This window comes from Mesoplodon mirus (assembly GCF_964341445.2).
Source record: "Mesoplodon mirus genome assembly, contig: HAP1_SCAFFOLD_898, whole genome shotgun sequence".
Classification (NCBI taxonomy): domain Eukaryota; kingdom Metazoa; phylum Chordata; class Mammalia; order Artiodactyla; family Ziphiidae; genus Mesoplodon; species Mesoplodon mirus.
The window spans coordinates 142,217-151,369 of NW_028295143.1; the positions used below are offsets into that span (position 1 = coordinate 142,217).

Genomic DNA, 9,153 nt, shown 5'->3' on the forward strand with positions numbered 1-9,153 from the left:
TGCCAAGAGGACCAGAAGTAGAATAAAGGCATTTATGTAATTCTTCTTTATAATTTCATTTATTGGTTTTCAGCAACTAACTTTGAAAAGTTGCCTGAGGCTGCCTAGGGTCTGCAATAAGGATCACAGCTGTGCTGTCCTACCCCCTTCCCACATGTGGGAACAGAGCCTACCCAGCAGTGCTAATAGAGGCCCATGGCTTTCCACCCACCTCGGTACTGCTCAAGGCAGTGGCTTTTTTCTACCAGCCTCACCCTTCTCCATGTGAATCTTTTTCTTCTTTCCAGTTTTACTGAGATGTAATTGACATATAACACTGTATAAGTTGAAGGTGTACAACATCATAATGTGATACATGTATATATTGCAAAGTGATTACCACAATAAGGTTAGTTAACACATCTATGACCTTACACAATTAATTACCTTTTGTGTGTGTGTGTGTGTGTGTGTGTGTGTGTGTGTGTGATGAGAACATGTAAGATCTACTATCTCGGAAACAAAATTTTGAGTATGCAATAGAGTGTTGTTAACTATAGTCACCATGCTGTACATCAGACTCCCAGGATTTATTCATCTTATAACTGGAAGGTTATACCCTTTGACCAACAACTCCCCATTTCCTCCACTCCCCAGCCCTTGACGGCCACCATTCTACTCGGTTTCTGTGAGAGCAGCGTTTTTAGATTACACGTAAAAGTGAGATTATGCAGTGTTTGTCTTTCTCTCTCTGACGTATTTCACTTAGCATAATGCCCTCAAGGTTCATCCAAGTTGTTGCAAATGGCAAGATTCCCTTATTTTTTAAGGCTGAATAACATTCCATTCTACATATGTGCCGTATTTTCTTTATTCATTTGTCTGTCAATGGACACTATAGAAACAGAAACTCACTCAGTTCCTACAAGTGTCCAAGGTAACAATAGACAAAATATGGATGTTGGTGGGTGTAGATCCAGGCAGTAGGTTAGACTACATCCCACAGGCAGGAAGGCCGCTATTTTAGGAGGAGCTGCTTTGAATATGAATCAAATAATAATTGATTTATATATCACCAGTTCAGAACTAACTCATCTGTTTTCGACACCTCACCATAGATATGAAATGAGAATGAGTGGAAAAAGAGGCTTCTGAAGGCAAACAGTCATAAAACCCATTATTATTCTGTAAAAAGGAGACTATACAGTCTTACCTTTAGAACCTCAACTCAAACAAAGACATGTAGCAGCCTCAGTAGGATATAATCGCAACAGAAAAAATACAAGCAGAAGGCAGAGGAAAAAGAAGTGCCATTTGGTATGGGAATAAATAGCTCTGTATGTCTCAAAAGCCTCCTATAAACATGTCTGGGTGTCAATATAGTGTAATAATTAATATCCATAAACCCTGAGTCTTAAGAAAAAAGAACTGTATCTTTTGCTTTCTTTTAGAAAGGGACAGAAAGGTAACTATATTTGCTTTAATAAATACAGAGACTTAGTGCACTTAAATATTTGATCAACTAATTTTAAAAATGTTTCTTACAGTATACATCATTTTCTGATGAAACAGGGGTAAAATAAGGTTCTAGGGTGTGAGGAGGGCATGAGGTATTATACACATTTTCTTTTCTGTCCTTTTGTAGCTGAATATCCTTTTCCAGGCCTAAAGAAGTAGTAAAATTATGCACCTAAGATTGAATAAAAGGTTTCATAGACATATTTTACATATATGCCATTAGATTTCCACAGAGTTATTTCAGGCTGCCGACAGGTTGCTTGCTTGAGCTGAGACCCCTCTAAACAAAGCCCAGGAAGAAGGTAACAACTGTGAAAGCCAACTTTTTTATTCTGTGAGTAACTTGGCTGCAGAGCAGACTAATTACCCCTTTAACCACACTGTTTGAACTCATTGTACTTATCTGGGAATCACTATTCTGAAAGTAGAGAAGGGGACTAGGGAAGTTAAAAGGGACAAAAGACTTAAATATGGTCTCTTTGCAGAATCTCAAAGGTCAGGCAACAGGCTTCTTCTTTCTGATGGTTTTAAAAAGAGAAGATGAGCTGTGGTTTAAAGGTCCACTTTGGAATTCAAGTTCTACCTCAGGTGCAGCCTGAATACTAGTCTCCACCTTGAGTGAATCACTGAAGGATCATTTCTCAGCACATAGTCAGTGTTTGTTAAATTTTCATATTATTTTATCCCAGTGAATAATATTGATGAGGGATTTTGAAACTATTAAATTCTGCCAAAGGACTTGATTTTGTAATGATACCAAACCTTGGAAAATAAAGGAAGTAGAGATTGGTGAATCCTTGACAAATTATTAGAGTTGTAACTGATTGTTTCATAAGGAAAGATAGGGAATGGATCACTTAGGAAACTGAATGAACACTTTGAATGTCCTCTATTTCTGTTAAAACTACAGGTTAGTTGAGCTCAAAAATTGTAGGTATAAAAATTGTGTTTTTTGGTAATAAAATTTGTTTTAACCCTTCTCTCAATTACGCATTTAAATGTTGACCAATTCACAAGTAACTGTTTACAGTCGATGGATTGGCCAGTGGCTTTGGGATCATTCATTTTATAGTCTGGGATTTCCAGTGTGATCTTTATTTTCCCATTTATACTCTATTTCATACATTTTATTAGCAGTAGTAGTAGAAATAGTAGCAGTAGTATCATTATTATTTAGTTAGAGTAGAATTGTTTCTATAACTTCTTACGATCAGACGTATACTAAGCAACACACAATTTGAAAGCACTGGTGTTGGAGTAAATTCGATGTTGATGAGACTAGTCACTGCCCTTAAAGGAGCTTGTCTCCTAGTTGGAAAGATGTGACATATACAATAATCTGAGGCATTAAGTAAATACATGGGTCTGAGGGCAGAAGATCCTGAAGGAAGCAAGCTACAAAGAACTCATTTTGAATCCTGGCATTAATATTGGCAGATCTCCTCACACCTTTTTACGACAGTTATAGACAAAGCAAGTAAGACTGGAGAATACACTGCAATGGCCCAAATAAGATTTAATGTCATTTCAGCCTAGGCTTTGAGTATATGATAATTTAAATGCTACCTAAATAGTAAATTTACTTTAATGCTGACAACGTAGAAAAGATACTTTGCTGCAAAAGTATACACAGTAGTAACAAGTGGATTTTGGAAGAAACTAATATTTTGTCTTATACTGGTAACTACACTATTGCCCCAGACCTAGCAGCAGCCTTTATTCTTTGTTGTTTTCTTCTAAGACTGAAGAGCCTCTTTATTGTTTGTGCTGATTTTTTTTCCACCAACAGATCTCAGAGCAATCTGAGTGCACTGGCCAGTTGGGACAAAATTATCATTAGAATTCTTGGCTAGAGAAGAAAGCTCCTAATTTAAGAATGGCTTTTTGCCTTCTGAGAGCTCAGAAGAGCACATTGCAAGCCATCTACATTTATAAAACATGTTTTAGTATGGAAAATTTCAAACATCTACAGAAATAAAGAGAAAGAAGTAGAAACTTTCATCCATTGTTCTCATCAAATGTCCATTTCAGGCCAATAGATTTTCTCTACACCCTCTCTTACTACTACCACCATCATCCCCAGCAATTTTAAAGCAAATCCCAGATTTCTTTTTCTCAGTGAAAACGTCAGTATCCATATTTCTAAAATGCAAGAACTGCCCTTTTTAAGCTCAACTATGTCATTATCACACATCCGCAAATAATAATGATTCCTTAATATCAACAAATAGCCAGTCAGTTCATGTTTCCTTGATTGTCCTATAAATGTATTTTTATTTTAATAACCATTATTTATTTGATTGCTGATCCAAACACAATTTCTTTTAAAGTATAGGTTTAAAAGAACTCAATTTGCTCATTTTTCTTGCAAGTATTTGTCCTTGAATTCAAAGCATTCATCCAGTAGGGTTCCCAACTGTCTGGATTATGCTGATTGTCTGGATTATGCTGATTGCATCCCCTTTCTGCTTATATATTTATCATGCTCCTTTGGCCCATGTATTTACTGTCAGTTGGTAGATAGATCTAGAGCACTGACATAATTCAGGTGTGATTTTTTTGTCAAGTTTACTTCATAGATAATATTGATGAATTCCAAAAGGAACTATCAAGTGTCTGTCTTACTGTGACGTTGCAGCCATTAATGATCAATGTCTAGATCCATTAATTTATTAAGGGTACCAAATGGTGATATTCTACTAACTAGATGATTATTCATTTACTAGCTAGAACATTATTTCATCAACTACTTGGTTGCCCTGAGTTACAGTTTAATTAGGAAAGGAAGAATAAATGTTTCTTTTATTTTATTTACCAGTTTTACAAAAAAAGAAAAAACAAGAGAGAGAAAGGTTGACTCTTCCAAAGATAACTAATGAGGTATTTTCTTTCTTTGTTGTTGTTTTCAGTGAGGTTGTTATAAATATCGATGCAGAGATTGTCCCCTCTTAGGTTCACGGATCCTGTTCAAGTTGGCTCCTGAGTCCTTTCCACACAACCACAGTAGTCTTTGAAGTCTTCCCAGCTCTCTTATATGACAAGATGTAACAGGAACATCTTGTTCGTTTCTTATGCTGGATTTGAAATCAGCTGTTTCTCCAAGGAGACATTATCCACTGTGTTTATTCAAACTTGTGTTCCTTCTAGTTTAACCTTCTCTCGAGACATGATTTTTTTAAAACAAATTACTTACTGAATTTTTCACCTTTTCAAATCTTGCTATTCTCCAATCACTTCATTTCTGAATTTTTCTAATTTCTTTTATGTTTTTCTTAAAACCAGTTTCTATTCCTTTGAAAATTTCTTTTACTTTTTCCGCAGTATCAGGCAATAAATTTCATTTGTTCTGTGGACGTGTCTTTCTGTGACGTTTTCAGGATTTGCTGGAACTTTCTTTTCACCCTTCTTTTTTCTTTTTTTTTCTCACTGATTTTCTACAGGATGTGAATGGAATACTCTTCTGTCACTCATTTTTAAATGAAATAAGTTTCCACTTTAGGAGGGAAACATAGATCAGAATATAATTTCTAGCTTCAGAACTCCAGGGCTCACTATCTTCTATTATTTTCACAACATAATTTTATTGATTTATTTATTTTTTGCAGTACGCGGGCTTCTCACTGCTGTGGCCTCTCCCGTTGCGGAGCACAGGCTCCGGATGCGCAGGCTCAGCGGCCATGGTGCACGGACCCAGCCGCTCCGCGGCATGTGGGATCTTCCCAGACCGGGGCACGAACCTGTGTCCCGGCAGGCGGACTCTCAACCACTGCGCCACCAGGGAAGCCCCACAACATAATTTTAAAAAATGACCTTAAAATTTCTAAAATCTTCCTCCTCGGCCCTCCTATGCCCATTTACCCAGGCCTCCTCTTTCCTGTCCTTGTTGAGTATGGGGATTTGTTCTGGGATGGTGCTTTGGTTTGATAGGTGTCAAGGTTTCACAGACCCCAGAACACTTGGCATCCTCAGAACATTTCAAAGTTCTTGCACTCAGCTGCAAAGTGGAGCCTGCAACATTCACTCCCGGTTTCTGCCGCTGTTCTCAGTGAGTTTTTCAATCTCAGTGAGTTCGTGAACCATAGTAACCTTTGGCTCTCCTGAAAGAGAGAGAGAGTCCTTCCCTCGTCTTCCTCCCACACACCTTGGGATACACATATGTAGGTCTTTTTCCTGTTGTTGATTTGTTCCTACCTGGCTGTATGTTGCAGTTCATGTGGACACCTTGTTGTAGATGTTGTCTGTGGGTTTTTGATCTTGTTATCCTAGATGCTTTTCTTTCTTCTTTGTGGGGGTGGGGGGTTGTGTATTTAGGGGAGGGGTGGCATATTCAGGGATAAAAATCTTCTCTGTAGCCACCACCATTTCCCCAGAATCCTCTGCCATTAATATTTAAAACAAAATCATGGGAATCATTATCCGGATCCTTAGGATAATCATTACACTGTATCTGTCTTTTTTTCCAGGCTTCAAGCTGCCTGTGGCTCACCACGTTAGTATACTGACGTGACTGGGCAATGCCTAATTTGATGGGCTCTTTCTGTACTACCTTCCTCCTAATCATGACGGTCTTGTACGCTATACATAGTCTTCTTCACTGATAGGGAATTTAGAAAATACAGGAAGCCATGGGTTTAATAGCTGAAAGTGGAATTAATGTGTTCTTTTTCCCAGGTAAAATATCATAAGACTCCTTAGGCCAAAGTTGTAAAATGAAATCGCAACTTTCCTGGAATCATTTTGCAAACGTGAATGCCCACATAAAGTACACTAGGACTTGAATCCAAGGAATAACACATTTTTAGAGCCTCCAAATGTATAAACTTAGTACAATTCTGCATTACTTCTTAAGGCAACTGAAGAAAATAATTTTGTGATCAAATAAATATTGATTTTATTAACAGTTATTTTAAAAGTTTACAAAACTTATAAAAAATGTTAAGGCTCTATCAGCCTCATCAGTTGTTATTTCTTTTCTAGAATCTTGGATAAAGGAACAGTCGTTTGAGGGGAAACATGGTATAAAATGGGAAGATAATCTAACAGTAAAGATAGTTATATCTCTTCCTGTGTGATGAACTACTCCTAAGCTTGGTGGTTTAAAACAGCAGGCACTTTATCTCCTCACAATTTGTGAATCAGCGGAATGGGCTGGGATCTCCTGGGTGGATCTATCTTGCTTTCACCTGAGGTGACTACTGAGGCTGCCATCATCTGGTTGCTGGACTAGGGCTGGTTGCTTTCACATGTCTGGCCATTGGTGCTGGCTGTGGCCTGTGCCTAGTCTCCACTAGGTTAGCCAGGCTTCCTAACATGTCAGGTTTCCATGAGGACAAGCCCTAAAGCACGAGTACTCTCCAAGCTTCAGCTCTTGATATGCCATTGGGCCAAAGCAAGTCACGTGACCAAGCCCAGGTCAAGGTGGAACAAAACTACACAGGGTGAGAAAACGGGGGGAGGGGCATTTGCACTGGGGGTCAGTAGTCTAACAAACTGCTGCAATAACTATATAAAGAAAAACACCCCGGAGGACAACTGGTAAAAAATAAATGTGTGCGGGGTGGGGTGGGATTTGGCATAGGGGGGCAAAGGCAGTAAACAGGGGCTACCAAAATCTGAAGATTCTGGAATTTTTGGAAAATCCACTGGGATTAAAGGAGTTACACAACCATGTTCTGACACCAGAAGAAAGGCGCCAGTTGAGCATCAGGGAAGTCTAGCGCTCTTCCTCCATCGCATCAATTTTCACGTTTCTTTGACTCAGCATATTTGTAGAATGAATCATGACTTTCTATATTAATTCAGTTTTTCAAAGAAATAGTGACCTCGCTTCTATCTGCTGTGCCACAAAAATGCCGTAGAAAAAAATTCCTTCTGTTAAGTCGCTCACTAGGTGAAACTGTATGTGTAACCTAGTACCAAAGAGGTATTAAGAATCGCCACAGCCTAGCCGGCCCTCCGCATCACGCACCCTATAGCAGCCAGTGGGTGAGCCGGGAGTCGAGGAGGTCACCGTGAGAAGGAGGGGCGCGGGCAGCGTGGCAGCCTCCTTCCATCTCCGTGGAGCCACCTCCGGCCTCCGGTACAGGGAGTCGTCTGCAGCAGCCAGTGGTGGCCAGCCTTGCAGCGCTGTGTTCTAGGTCAGTAGCTTCCAAGACTCCAGTTGGATTCATTGGAGTAGGCAACGTGGGGAGTCCAGTGGCAAAAGAGCTCATGAAACATGGCTAGCCACTCACCGTTGTTGATGTGTTCCCTGATTCATGCAAAGAGCTTCTAGATGCAGATGAACCCTGTAGTGTCTTCTGCAGGGGATGTAGCCGAAAAAGGTGACAAAATTATTACAATGCATCAATGCACTAGAAGCTTATTGTGGAGCAAATGGAATTCAAAAAAAAGTGAAGAAAGACTCACCATTAATAGATTCCAGTACTGTTGATCCTATGGTTTTCGGAGAATTGGCCAAAGAAGTTGAGAAAATGGGAGCGGTTTTCACGGATGCCCCTGTTTCTGGTAGTGTGGGAATGGCTCGATCTGGCAACCTCACACTTAGGATGGGAGGGGTTGAGCTGCTGTGGTGCATGGGCTCCCATGTGGTGCATCGTGGAGCTGTTGGGACTGGCCAGGCTTCGAAGATCTGCACAAACTTGCTGTTAGCTATTAGTAGGATTGGAACTGCTGAAGCTATGAATCTGGGACTCAGGTTAGGGCTTGACCCAAAACTCTTGGCTAAAATCCTAAATACGAGCTCAGGACAATGTTGGTCAAGTGACACTTATAATCCTGTACCTGGGGTGATGGATGGAGTTCCCTCGGCTAATTACTATCAGGGCGGATTCGGAGCAACACTATAATGGCTAAGGATCTGGGATTAGCATGAGACTCTGCTACCAGCACGAAGAGCCCAGTCCTTCTGGGCAGTCAAGCCCATCAGATCTGCAGGGATGTTGTGCGTGAAGGGCTACTCAAAAAAAAAGACTTCTCATCCGTGGTCCAGTTTTTGCAAGAGGAGGAGACATTCTGAGTTTGCCCTCTGGCTGTGAACACTGAAACATTGAAACCAAACTGTGTCTTGGAGCCCCTTATGGCTCACTCCACAGGAAAATGGGCTTAATCAAAGGTCAACTGTCTGCTTTTGAGTGTGTAGGTCAGGGGTTCCCAACCCCTTGGCCTTGGACGGGTACCAGTCCACAGCCTCTTAGGAACCGGGCTGCACAGCAGGAGGTGAGTCGCAAGCAAGCCAACTAAGCTTCATCTGCTGCTCCCTATGGCTCACATTACCGCCTGAACCTCACACACCCCGCCCCCCCTCCCTGGAAAAATTTGCTTCCAGGAAACCGGTCCCTGGTTCCAAAAAGTTTAGGCACCTCTGGTCTAGGTCACAGTAGATCCTGGGATTTTTCGCCCATTCTAAACTGCTTATTCTTTTTATCTATTTAGCAAACATATCATCTGTAATTCTTTTTTCTGCAAGCCACTGATGGTAACTGCTAGCTAGCTAGCTGATTGGCCTTTTTCAAAAGTTTGATTCCTGAGCATCTTCAGCTAAAACTCTGCCTACTTCACTCAGGATATTATTTACTCCACTTTACAAATAAAACTAAAATTGTTTTCAACAGGATAAAATCTATCCTCGAGGAAAGAAAAGAAATTGGTGTGAGA

At 40.3% G+C, this 9,153-nt stretch overlaps 1 pseudogene across 1 annotated transcript; it reads left to right on the forward strand.

Moving 5' to 3' along the window:
- The first annotated feature begins 6,640 nt into the window (after positions 1 to 6,640).
- Positions 6,641 to 8,927, forward strand: LOC309797688 (3-hydroxyisobutyrate dehydrogenase, mitochondrial-like; annotated as a pseudogene). The gene is made up of 2 exons: positions 6,641 to 6,685; positions 7,473 to 8,927. The product of its transcript is annotated as a 3-hydroxyisobutyrate dehydrogenase, mitochondrial-like (transcript).
- Positions 8,928 to 9,153: the final 226 nt, after the last annotated feature.